Raw genomic sequence first — 11,729 nt, forward strand, 5'->3', positions numbered from 1 at the left:
CTTCCTTTGAGGAAGCAGAGTCTGGGGACTCTGGGGTGGGCTCTCCTATCTCTGGGGTCGAAGTCACTGAGGTGGTTGGAAAGCTCCTCGGTGGCAGGGCCCCGGGGGTGGAATGAGATCCGCCCGGAGTTCCTAAAGACTCTGGATGTTGTGGGGCTGTCGTGGTTGACACGCCTCTGCAACATCGCGTGGACATCGGGGACAGTGCCTCGGGATTGGCAAACCGGGGTGGTGGTCCCCCTTTTTAAGAAGGGGGACCGGAGGGTGTGTTCCAACTACAGAGGGATCACACTCCTCAGCCTCCCTGGTAAGGTCTATTCAGGGGTGCTGGAGAGGAGGGTCCGTCGGGAGGTCGAATCTCGGATTCAGGAGGAGCAGTGTGGTTTTCGTCCTGGCCGTGGAACAGTGGACCAGCTCTACACCCTCCGCAGGATCCTCGAGGGTGCGTGGGAGTTCGCTCAACCAGTCTACATGTGTTTTGTGGATTTGGAGAAGGCGTTCGACCGTGTCCCTCGGGGAGTTCTGGGGGGGGTGCTTCGGGAGTACGGGGTGCCGGGCCCCTTGATACGGGCTGTTCGGTCCCTGTACGACCGTTGCCAGAGTTTGGTCCGCATTGCCGGCAGTAAGTCGGATTCGTTTCCTGTGAGGGTTGGACTCCGCCAAGGTTGCCCTTTGTCACCGATTCTGTTCATAACTTTTATGGACAGAATTTCTAGGCGCAGCCGAGGCGTGGAGGGGTTCCGGTTTGGTGGCCTCAGCATTGCATCTCTGCTCTTTGCAGATGATGTGGTGCTTTTGGCTTCATCAGGCCGGGGCCTCCAGCTCTCACTGGAGCGGTTCGCAGCCGAGTGTGAAGCGGCTGGGATGAGGATCAGCACCTCCAAATCCGAGACCATGGTCCTCAGTCGGAAAAGGGTGGAGTGTCGTCTTCAGGTCGGGGACGAGATCCTGCCCCAAGTGGAGGAGTTCAAGTATCTTGGGGTCTTGTTCACGAGTGAGGGTAGGATGGAGCGGGAGATCGACAGGCGGATCGGTGCAGCGTCTGCAGTGATGCGGACGCTGTATCGGTCCGTTGTGGTGAAGAAAGAGCTGAGCCAAAAGGCAAAGCTCTCGATTTACCGGTCGATCTACGTTCCGACCCTCACCTATGGTCACGAGCTGTGGGTCGTGACCGAAAGAACGAGATCCCGGATACAAGCGGCCGAAATGGGTTTCCTCCGCAGGGTGTCCGGGCTCTCCCTTAGAGATAGGGTGAGAAGCTCGGTCATCCGGGAGGGACTCGGAGTCGAGCCGCTGCTCCTCCGCGTTGAGAGGAGCCAGCTGAGGTGGCTCGGGCATCTGGTTCGGATGCCTCCTGGACGCCTCCCTGGGGAGGTGTTTCGGGCATGTCCCACTGGCGGGAGGCCCCGGGGACGACCCAGGACACGCTGGAGAGACTATGTCTCTCGGCTGGCCTGGGAACGCCTTGGGATCCCGCCGGAGGAGCTGGTTGAAGTGGCTGGGGAGAGGGAAGTCTGGGTTTCCCTCCTGAAGCTGCTGCCCCCGCGACCCGACCCCGGATAAGCGGAAGAAGATGGATGGATGGATGGACGGTAAGTAAGAGTACATTTGTGTTTACGTTTTGAGAGCGAGAGAAAAAGTATACACCGTACTAATTAATACGATGTTCGTACCTTTGTTTTACGATCACTGTAGCTGTTGATTACCAACTCCGCACCACTCGAACGATTTCGTTATGTAGCTACTTGCTTTGAAAAAAAAAAAGATTCCCGCTGGCACGTTATATTTAGAGTAAATGCGCAAGTTATTGTGTAATGTAATGTAACTGTGATTTCGGAGGTATATTTGCCCATAACTTCAATGGAGAATCTAAAGCATACTGTATTAGTGGAGGAGTTGAAAATTATTATTTTCGTTGTGGTTGGTGAAAATAGTGTTCTCGAAATTAATTTTCGGCAGGGAATAACTTTCTGGACTTAACTGCTGGCTGTACCGTAAGCACTGCTAGAGTCTGAACTCTCTCACTCAAGTGTGTACTGGTCCATTGTGTAATTGGGTGCACAAGAATTTACAGGCTGCTACGTTTTCCATGGAAACTCGACAAGCAAGCAGCCTTTGCATATTCTATGCAGTATGCAGTCAAGTTACTTTTATCTAGCTAATACAATGTTTTGGGCCCAAAAACTAAAGATCTTACCTCTATTTTGGGGGCTTTGTTGGAAAGTTGGTGACATATAGTAGTATCATCAATTATTTTATTTTATAATTTTGTTTTTGTTTGTGTCACACTAGATCAACAGCCAAACTTGAGGGGTTCCAGAACCATATTCTGATGTATACAAGCATTCATGCACCGTTTAAATACATCACCGACCTGCAAGAAAAAAAAAATATTAAGGGGAGAGTCAGCAGCCAAATTGGAATGCCCCGAATGAGGACACTTGAATGGAGGACCCCAGAAGGCTTCGGTGTTGTACCACCAGTATCTCCACCTACCATATCTGAGCTGCAACAAACTGAAGTCAGCCGACGTCTTGGTATGTCATTTACATATGGACGGCATTGCACACTACATGAACTTTTTGTGTGAAGCAATACGGAATGGTCACATGTACAAGCACCACTTGTTTTACACAGGACCTGTTGACCAGGTGTCTGAAGCCATGGAGTGACTCCTCCCTCACTTTCCTCAGCAAGCCTTTGAAGAATATGATATCATCGTTGGTGGGAACACACCCGTCACCATGAGCGGGCCATAGGGGTCCGTGCCCGCCCACCAAGATGATTGTGCCCGCCCAGTTGAGGCATGGATCTCTAAAATGGTTCTCCTTTTATTATTATATTTTTCCATTCATTCGGTTTAGTACTCTTATATCCGAGTGTCAGTAAACGCAACACAGGTCTCGCGGTGTCGGAGGTATGTTACGTTTGTGTTAGCTGCTTCAGTTCATTGCTTCTAATGCTCGCCACTCGCCGAATTGTTCTTGTTTTTGGCGCCGGCTACGGCCAACGGTGGCCATTTGTACAAGTAACGTTTTCTGGCGGCATTCTTGCAAGATGTCACAATATGAAGAAATAGTGGTATGGTTTTGTTTGATTGATTTGTCTTATCTGTAACAGCCATCACAGTCTTACTGAAAATAATGCTAGGTATGCCTTATGCTGACTTATACGCATATGCGACAAATATGTCAATGTTGCATTCAATGCAAGAGTCATGTACATTTTGTACAAGTGAAGCTGCATGTTTCTGAGGACGCTGGCGCACAAGACAGGTGAGGAGGGACATACTACAAACTTCTTTCGTGTCGGCAACTAAAGAGTCACTTGGAAAAACAAACAAACTACGGGACCCACATCGTTTTGGCATCTACAATGAGGTAGGATTTTGCTGTCCTTTTTTTCTTTTTAATTCTGCTGCAGACACCGTTCAAACAGGTGGTCCGTTCAAAGCAATATGTCAGCACATCCGCCCTATTAGATGTGGCATTGTCAAGTCAACACCTGCAACATTTAAAATACACAGAAGAAAGAATGAGAAGACACAAGGATTTGATTACTCGCGAGGAGAAGCTGACAGAGAGTTGTGCGCAGATCACAAGCTCCCAGCCCCTTCTGACACAACTCCCTACTTCTCCTCTTTTATTTGGGATTCCCTAACATACACAATAGGCCACACACTTGCCTCTGAGGAAAATGGGAGTACTGGCAGCAATGTGATAAGCAACTCCAGCAGTCGTAAAATACAGAGGACATCCTTTAAATCGTCACGACTACTAATCCTTGAAGGCTGTAGTTCTTCATTCCCACATTCCAGATGTCCTCAGGTTGAATAAACATGCAGCAGCTCCACACCCATAGTGAAATACTGAATTCATAGTGAAATACTGAATACATAGTTTACAACTAACTCTGTAATAAGAGAAAATATAGAATAATATATACACAATAACTCTAACATTCCCCCCTATTTATTATATATTTGCTCAAAGTCTCATACCATGTATTTGTTAAAAAAAAGCAAAACATCACCATCACAGTGCATAACACAATTTTTTCCCATTACACAAATAAGTCCTTTGTCAACACTATCAATACCACATAGAGCATGACGTAACATTTCTCTTTCCATCATAAAACCCCACATTAGTAAAATTATCATAAGCACAATATAATTCAACGTGTCGTCTTTAAAGTGCAATCAATGTGTTGTTGCTCTAATGTGTGTACATTATCCAATGCTTCTGTATGTAATTCTCAGCAATAATAATTCAACCAGCTGTCTCTCTTCCTCTTCAAGATGGCCCCAAAAACAAACATCAAAATCAAAAAGACAGCCCCAACTGCGTCTGATCGCATCTTACGCTCCATTTGATTCAGGAAAGGGACTCGTCTCCATGAATTGTCCCTTCTGACACATCATGCACAGTAGACAGGCCCTGGACTTCACAGCGGTTGGGGGAACTTTGAGGGTAGCAAACAATGTGCTCCCAAAGTCTTCACTGACTTACTTGGTCAGACTTTTCACAGCGAGTCAAGCTGCTTGTTTCTCCTCTGACCTCACTTCAGTCAGGCTTCGCTCCGCAACCTGGCAAGCTGTTAGTCAATGGTACCTGTTTTGTGCCATGCGATAGGTGAATCTAGGAGAGTCGTTCAGCGATCTTCACAACCTTCGGGGCCAACAACACTTACAAGGGCCTTCCCACCTTAGGCTGGACCTTTAATCAAAGTCAGTCACTACCCTTGATGGGAGGCTTACCTTCCTGCTGAGATAGAGAGTCATCTGGCATTTGATTAAACATTTTCACTTCCTTATCATTTAAACAATCTTCTCATATAGTCACTTGAATAAATTTCTTTCATCTGTACGGCTTAACAGGTTATTACAATAGGCAAATTTAAATGGTCCACCACACGAAATTTCAAACGAGCTTAACTGTCTTGTTCCTTTTACAATTTCCCAAATTACTTAATCATCAATTATCTTATCTCCATGCTTTGATCATGTATTTTTCTCGCTTTTCTGTTTTTCCCTTAAACAATGTAACATATAAAGTGACTTTCATTCATTACTCCAAATAACTAGTACGTCATATAGAGACATGATCTGTTCACACAATGCTTCTGCCATAAAAATAACATCCAGTTGTTTTTCTGGAACAATTTCAACTCATTGTTACATTTTTTAAGACCATCAATCAGTACTTGTTAATATTGACATTGTCTTACTTTTTGTTCAATTCCATAAAATCCATAGCCACTAACAAAAATTGTAAAATATTAGAAACATCAATTCCATGTATAACAAAATTCTAAAACAAAATTCCAAAAACATAAAAACTTAAAAAATTAAAAATATAAAATTTACATGCGGTACTGCAGTATTGTTACCAACTCCCCCCTTTTGAGACATTTTTATGGCTCACAACTCAAAATCATTATCCAAGCCACTTCATATAAATCTTATGCTGCATGCAATTTAAAATAATTTCACAATATTTACAAAAGGTTTTCATTTTTCCTTTTTTTTCTTTTCCACTACAGTGTTCCCTCGTATATCAGTGGGTTAACCTTCATACAGTCATTTTCCTCTTCCAAAAAATTTCACAGCTGTACAAAAATCCACAAAATCAGCACTTTTTTTCTTTTCTTTTTTTTTTAAACAACTATGGAATTTTAAACAATTGGGACCCTGTAGCCTTCACCGCTCTGGCCCTAATTTGCGAAAGAACACTGTAGTTTACATGTCTTGGACGGATAGAATTTTATAGTCTACCCATAGCATAGTAGTAGTCTGGCATTTCTTCAAAACTAATTGTATCATACTACATCTTGTATTGTTTACAACCATATAATCACGTTTAAATGTAACACATCTTTCCCAAAGCCATATGTAGTTAATAATAAAGCCACCATGAATATCAATCATCTTGTACACAATGAATATAAAATACTGGCTTAAATTCTACTTCATGCATTCTAAACAAAACTCATAACCATGTCAGCAATCAATTGTCTGTTCAAATGGCCTTCCAATATCTTCGTAAAGCCACTACTATCATTGTTCAATTTAAATCACAAACTGCATTTTTCACATTCATCTATCTATTAAAATTTGTCAAACATTGTCGTTGTTATCAGTATCTCAATTCAATTTCAGTAGTAGAATTGTTAGCATAATTATCCACCCAATTCATGTATAATTATATATGTATAATTGCATCAACCTGTGGGTGTTTTCGTTTTAAAACAGCATAATCACAAACATCAAAAGTTCATAACAGGTCACAATTTCACTCAGGAATTTAAGATATCATTTTGTAATTTGTTTCAAATCTTAGGGCCGATAAAATTACTTCGTTTTATCGTTGGGTCTCCATCATAACCACTTTACAATCAAAACAATCTAAATATTACACCCTTGTTGCACAAAAATGTAATACACCTTTATTTACATCATTCTCCAATTTCGTCTTTCTTTTAAGTTGTTGCTGGTTTTCATTTCACAGCTCAATTTTCTATCATGCCATAAAATAATTTTGTCCATGCAAGTCAAAATCTGACTTTCCAATGTACCCAAACAATTTATAATTGCTTGAGAGGGTATTGTGGGACATTCACAATATCCTTGTAGTAACAATATATTTTCCTTCCAGTGCAAATTTAGACCAGAATATACAATTTGGGTGTACTGTTATAGTACTTATTCATTCCTCAAATTTTCATCAAGAATCCAAATTATCTAATAATGTATTTCCAGTTAATATGTTTAGTATTTTCAATCAGCACTCCTGCCCTTTGCGAGTCCTTAATCACTAGTCTAATTTATCTCCAATTCAGCATTTTACTTCAATAAATCAGCTTTAGCATAGATATCTGATCTGTTTGCTCTGATTTCCACTTACTTACATGTTGTCAAGAAACCCAACATCAGAATGAATGAATGAATGAATGAATGAATGATGAATTCATAAGGAAGCAGGTTAAACAGTTCTTCCTATTTAGTTTTAAAGAAAAACAAAAGTTCTGTCATCTCTATGCCTTCTACCATAACTATTATATTACATCATTAATTCAGATGTCTTCCTAATCTATCCAGTATATATATTTTTTATCCCCCTTTAACCTGTCTTTCCTGTTCTACTCACAATTTCACCAATTCCAAACATTCACATGTCTTTCCAATGCCTGTATTTACTTTTTAGCAATGACACGTGTAATTCCTCATTTTAAACAGTACCTTAAATCGTTCCGGTAAAATGATATGTCGCTGCATCACACTCATCATCAGTGTACAAGTAGTCAACTGTGACACTTGTAGGTGTAGCATTGTTTTGATTCTCACATTTATGCTCAGAGTGACATAGTTTGTCATCTCCCATTCTATCTCCCTTCTTTACAATCAATTCCCTCGCTTTTTGTAATAAGGCGTCAGCTACCATTTAAAAATTTATTTAGGCTTATATAGACTACGTCGTAAAAATGCAAAGATCCTACACCTTTCACATAGAGATATCCCTTTTTCTACTCAGCTTATCTTTTTACTACCATGTTCCCATCTAATGTAGACACTAAGACTAGGCCTAATCCCATTTAATATAATTCTGCTTACTGGTTTCGTTTCATCATTATTTTTATGTTCACCTTGTTCAAATAAATGGCCGTTTTTCCACCAACAACAATTACCAGGGCAATAAAAATTCCTCATGGGGCATCCAAGTACTATCTCGGTAACAGGGTCTCGCTAACCTAGGGTGGTTACTTTGAGGGGTCAGTATTTTTACATCAGCTCGTCTCAATCAAACTCATTTAAATTAATTACAGAGAACTCTAAGACACTGTAAAAACACAATTCTAAATTCCCTGCTGAACTTTTGCAACCAAAAACTCACTTTACCCAGAACTCAAAGATCCTGGGCTTGTTGGTGGAAAAGCAGCTATTAATAATTCAAGTTCAATTATAAATGCCATTTTTTCTTCTTAATCAAGTACAAATCTCAGCTATTTATTTATTTTAAATAACTTACCACTAATAATATGTTTGCCTTTCAAACCATTTTAATAATCTTTTTTCCTTTAATGCCTATTTTACTTATCAGGTTCTAGTGAGGGAGAATTTGTTAAATTTCACACTCAATCACAGCAGGAGCTAAATCAGAATTCAATTAGGGAAACATTCCTCCGTGTAACCAATCTTTTATACAAACTTCAGGACTATATTCAAAACAACATTGTAAAGGCTCTTTCTTACAATTTTATGTTGTTCTCTAATCTGGATCTGCATGAGTCACACCAAATCTATTATTCAATGCAAACACCACAATAAGAAACTTTTAGAACATTTACTAATTTAATTACTCAGCCTTATTGTCATTTGTCTTCTGTGTAAACCTTTATTCGTACATTCGTAGGCACAGTATCATTTTAGTTTAGAAGTGACTTTTCTGTGGCCTGTTAGCTATCCTTTCTTTTGGAGAGCTTTTATTTTATTTCATTTTATAGCCTTTGCTTTTCCCTCAGAATGAGGTGTTTTATGTCCATAAATACCTTAGAGGTCAATTCTTATCTCTGAGTCCTAATTTTACCACTCCCTGTCAATCTTTAACTTATCTGGAGATCTATCCATTTTTTTATTTAATTTTATCAACATTCAAACGTACAACCAACTATCAGAGATCCACAGCCACCTAATGTAGTGAGGTAGCATAATATTAGGTATAAAAATGTCTATATTGCTTAAAATTAAATCATTCCTCCACTACATTTCAAAAATAGTGATATTTGAAATCCGACTCAATATCTGTACCACTTAGTTATTTTCCCAATAATAACCAAAAATCTTCTCAGTTATTAAATTCAGTTATAACACCTTCTTCTTCTGAAAGTTATTGATTTTTATTTTTTTTTAAAGAATCATTCACCTAAATAATCATCACAACTACACATTTTGCCTGTCATCTGATCACAATTTTTAATCACCATTCAAACCTAGAATAGAAATTGTATAATTGTGTGATCAATTACTTACGTTGCTTCCTATCACTGTCAATTTTCCATAAAAATCATATTATTTCATATATATGACTAACACAGCAGTCCTTTACCGTTTTTTCTTTTCTAACTCCTCTAATCATTTTACTATCTATTTTATACTTTTGAGGGTAATTTCTTAACTCAGTGTCCTCTAACATTACACTTCCTTCCTGTCTTATCATCATCTACACCACCACAACTTGTTCTAACACTTCACAAATCCCACTTTAAAATCATCCACTAATTCATCTTCTCTTTGTCCAGTTGTTCTAATTCTACCATAATCAATTCTACTTTCACGTTTCTCTCTTACTTTTATCATTTCCCATGCTCAAACAATCCCAACAAAAATGATTATTTTTTTTTTTTCCTGTCAGAAGTTCAACAACTTGTCATCAATCCATCCATCCATCCATTTTCTTGACCGCTGATTCCTCACAAGGGTTGCGGGGGCTGCTGGCGCCTATCTCAGCTGGCTCTGGGCAGTAGGCGGGGGACACCCTGGACTGGTTGCCAACCAATCGCAGGGCACACAGAGACAAACAACCATCCACACTCACACGCAACTTGTCATCAATCACCTACTTAACTCACTCTCAAACAATTAGCTTTACCATCCAAAAACAAAAATACACAATTTTCACCTGAGGACCGGGTGATGACCCCTTCTGGGACCACTTTTTGGTCCACGCACCTCATATTTGATACAGACCAAAATTTCTCAATTTCACCGTTTTTAACATAGTTATGTTAGACACGATCTAACAACCCCTTATACACAATTTAAACCCTTTTAAGCCGTCGTCTTTAGACAATATGACACACAGACACATACACAAGAGCTCACAGAGACAAACACAGTGAGAAGCCACACACATACACTTTTACAGACAATACACTTATGCCTCGATATCATTAGGCTGTTAAAGCTCCAACTTTCCTTTTCATTTTATTCCTTATTTCATATTGTAGTGGATTACCATTATTATTGTTATTATTTTTACTATTGTAAATTAAGCTGGCCAGCAAAAGTATATCTTGTAATCCACGTATTTCAATGCTATATTTTAGATGGATCTAATTTTTCTATGAACATCCAATCCTTACTGGATAGTTCATCTTGTAGCTCACTTTTACTGTTTATTTTCCCCCATTTTATATGAATTTGGTACAGTCCGCGAACCTAGAGTTTCCTAGGGACTGATAGGTTCAAATAACAGGGTGACAATAAATTTCTCACTGCGGTAATTCTCAAGCTTCTACCCAATAGGGCGGAGAATTCTTGCCTTTGCTTCCACAATGAGTTGTCACTTACAATCCTGTTTGTTTAAAATGAAGTAAGTATCAAATGACACTACACTTCCATTCACTTCACACACTCACACAAGGCCCTTTTATTTTCTGCGTTTCACGGAATTTAAGTACGTACACGACTCCGCCATCGTCTCTTTACACGGACGTTACCGGGCTCCGTTCCCTTTACTTGCCATTGACTAGTATTCACAAGGTTTTTCCTCCCACACAGTACCTTCGTGCAGGCTGCGACAGTACCTTCGCGCAGATTTTACGTCGACATTCATTCACACTTTCCCCCGGAAAGTAAATTTTTTCTCACCCAGATGTCTTCTCGTCCTTTGGATTCCCGTCAGCCTTCCAGATCCCAGTCACAGAGACGAAATCCAGTCCCGGAAAAGGGTAGTATTTGCCGTGGCCACGGTCTTCCTGGAGGTCGACTCTGCAACTGGAATCCTTTAGGCGTCCTGGGATCCGGCTCGAAAGGACCAAGTTAATGTCAAGTCAACACCTGCAACATTTAAAATACACAGAAGAAAGAATGAGAAGACACAAGGATTTGATTACTCGCGAGGAGAAGCTGACAGAGAGTTGTGCGCAGATCACAAGCTCCCAGCCCCTTCTGACACAACTCCCTACTTCTCCTCTTTTATTTGGGATTCCCTAACATACACAATAGGCCACACACTTGCCTCTGAGGAAAATGGGAGTACTGGCAGCAATGTGATAAGCAACTCCAGCAGTCGTAAAATACAGAGGACATCCTTTAAATCGTCACGACTACTAATCCTTGAAGGCTGTAGTTCTTCATTCCCACATTCCAGATGTCCTCAGGTTGAATAAACATGCAGCAGCTCCACACCCATAGTGAAATACTGAATTCATAGTGAAATACTGAATACATAGTTTACAACTAACTCTGTAATAAGAGAAAATATAGAATAATATATACACAATAACTCTAACAGGCATATATAGTAACACTACAGCAAATGTCAAAAAGTGATTGATTGCCCCCCATAAAACCCCTTTGAAGTAAGCCCCGCCCCCTTCCGGCATCTCAACCAATCAGAAGCCGTTATTTTGAATTAAGCCCTACCCACTTGCCACCTTCTTAACCAATCAGAACCCCAGGACGGCAAATGTCAAAAATGATTGATGAGATTCTGCACCCCCTCCCCACCCCCCTCATCGTCTTAACCAATCAGAGGTTGGAAGCCACCCCCCCTCATCGTCCTAGCCAATCAGAGGCCGGAAGACGGCTTCTGTCAAAAATGATTGATGACATTCTGTTTCCCACAACATCAAACACATGTTTTCCGGTCCCCCCACCCCCTTTAACAAACATAGGGTTCCGGTCACCCCCCAAACAGTAGCTTTGTTGTTTTCCGGTCCCCCCACCC

The 11,729-nt window shown here is 40.6% G+C and overlaps 1 long non-coding RNA gene across 1 annotated transcript; it reads right to left on the minus strand.

Annotated features, from left to right (window-relative positions):
- Positions 1-3,551: 3,551 nt before the first annotated feature.
- Positions 3,552-11,286, minus strand: LOC144032050 (uncharacterized). The gene is made up of 2 exons (XR_013287672.1): positions 4,760-11,286; positions 3,552-4,698 (listed from the first exon to the last, which is right to left on the minus strand). It is a non-coding gene; the product is annotated as an uncharacterized LOC144032050 (long non-coding RNA).
- Positions 11,287-11,729: the final 443 nt, after the last annotated feature.

This window comes from Festucalex cinctus, chromosome 12, assembly GCF_051991245.1.
Source record: "Festucalex cinctus isolate MCC-2025b chromosome 12, RoL_Fcin_1.0, whole genome shotgun sequence".
In the NCBI taxonomy this organism is placed as follows: Eukaryota; Metazoa; Chordata; class Actinopteri; order Syngnathiformes; family Syngnathidae; genus Festucalex; species Festucalex cinctus.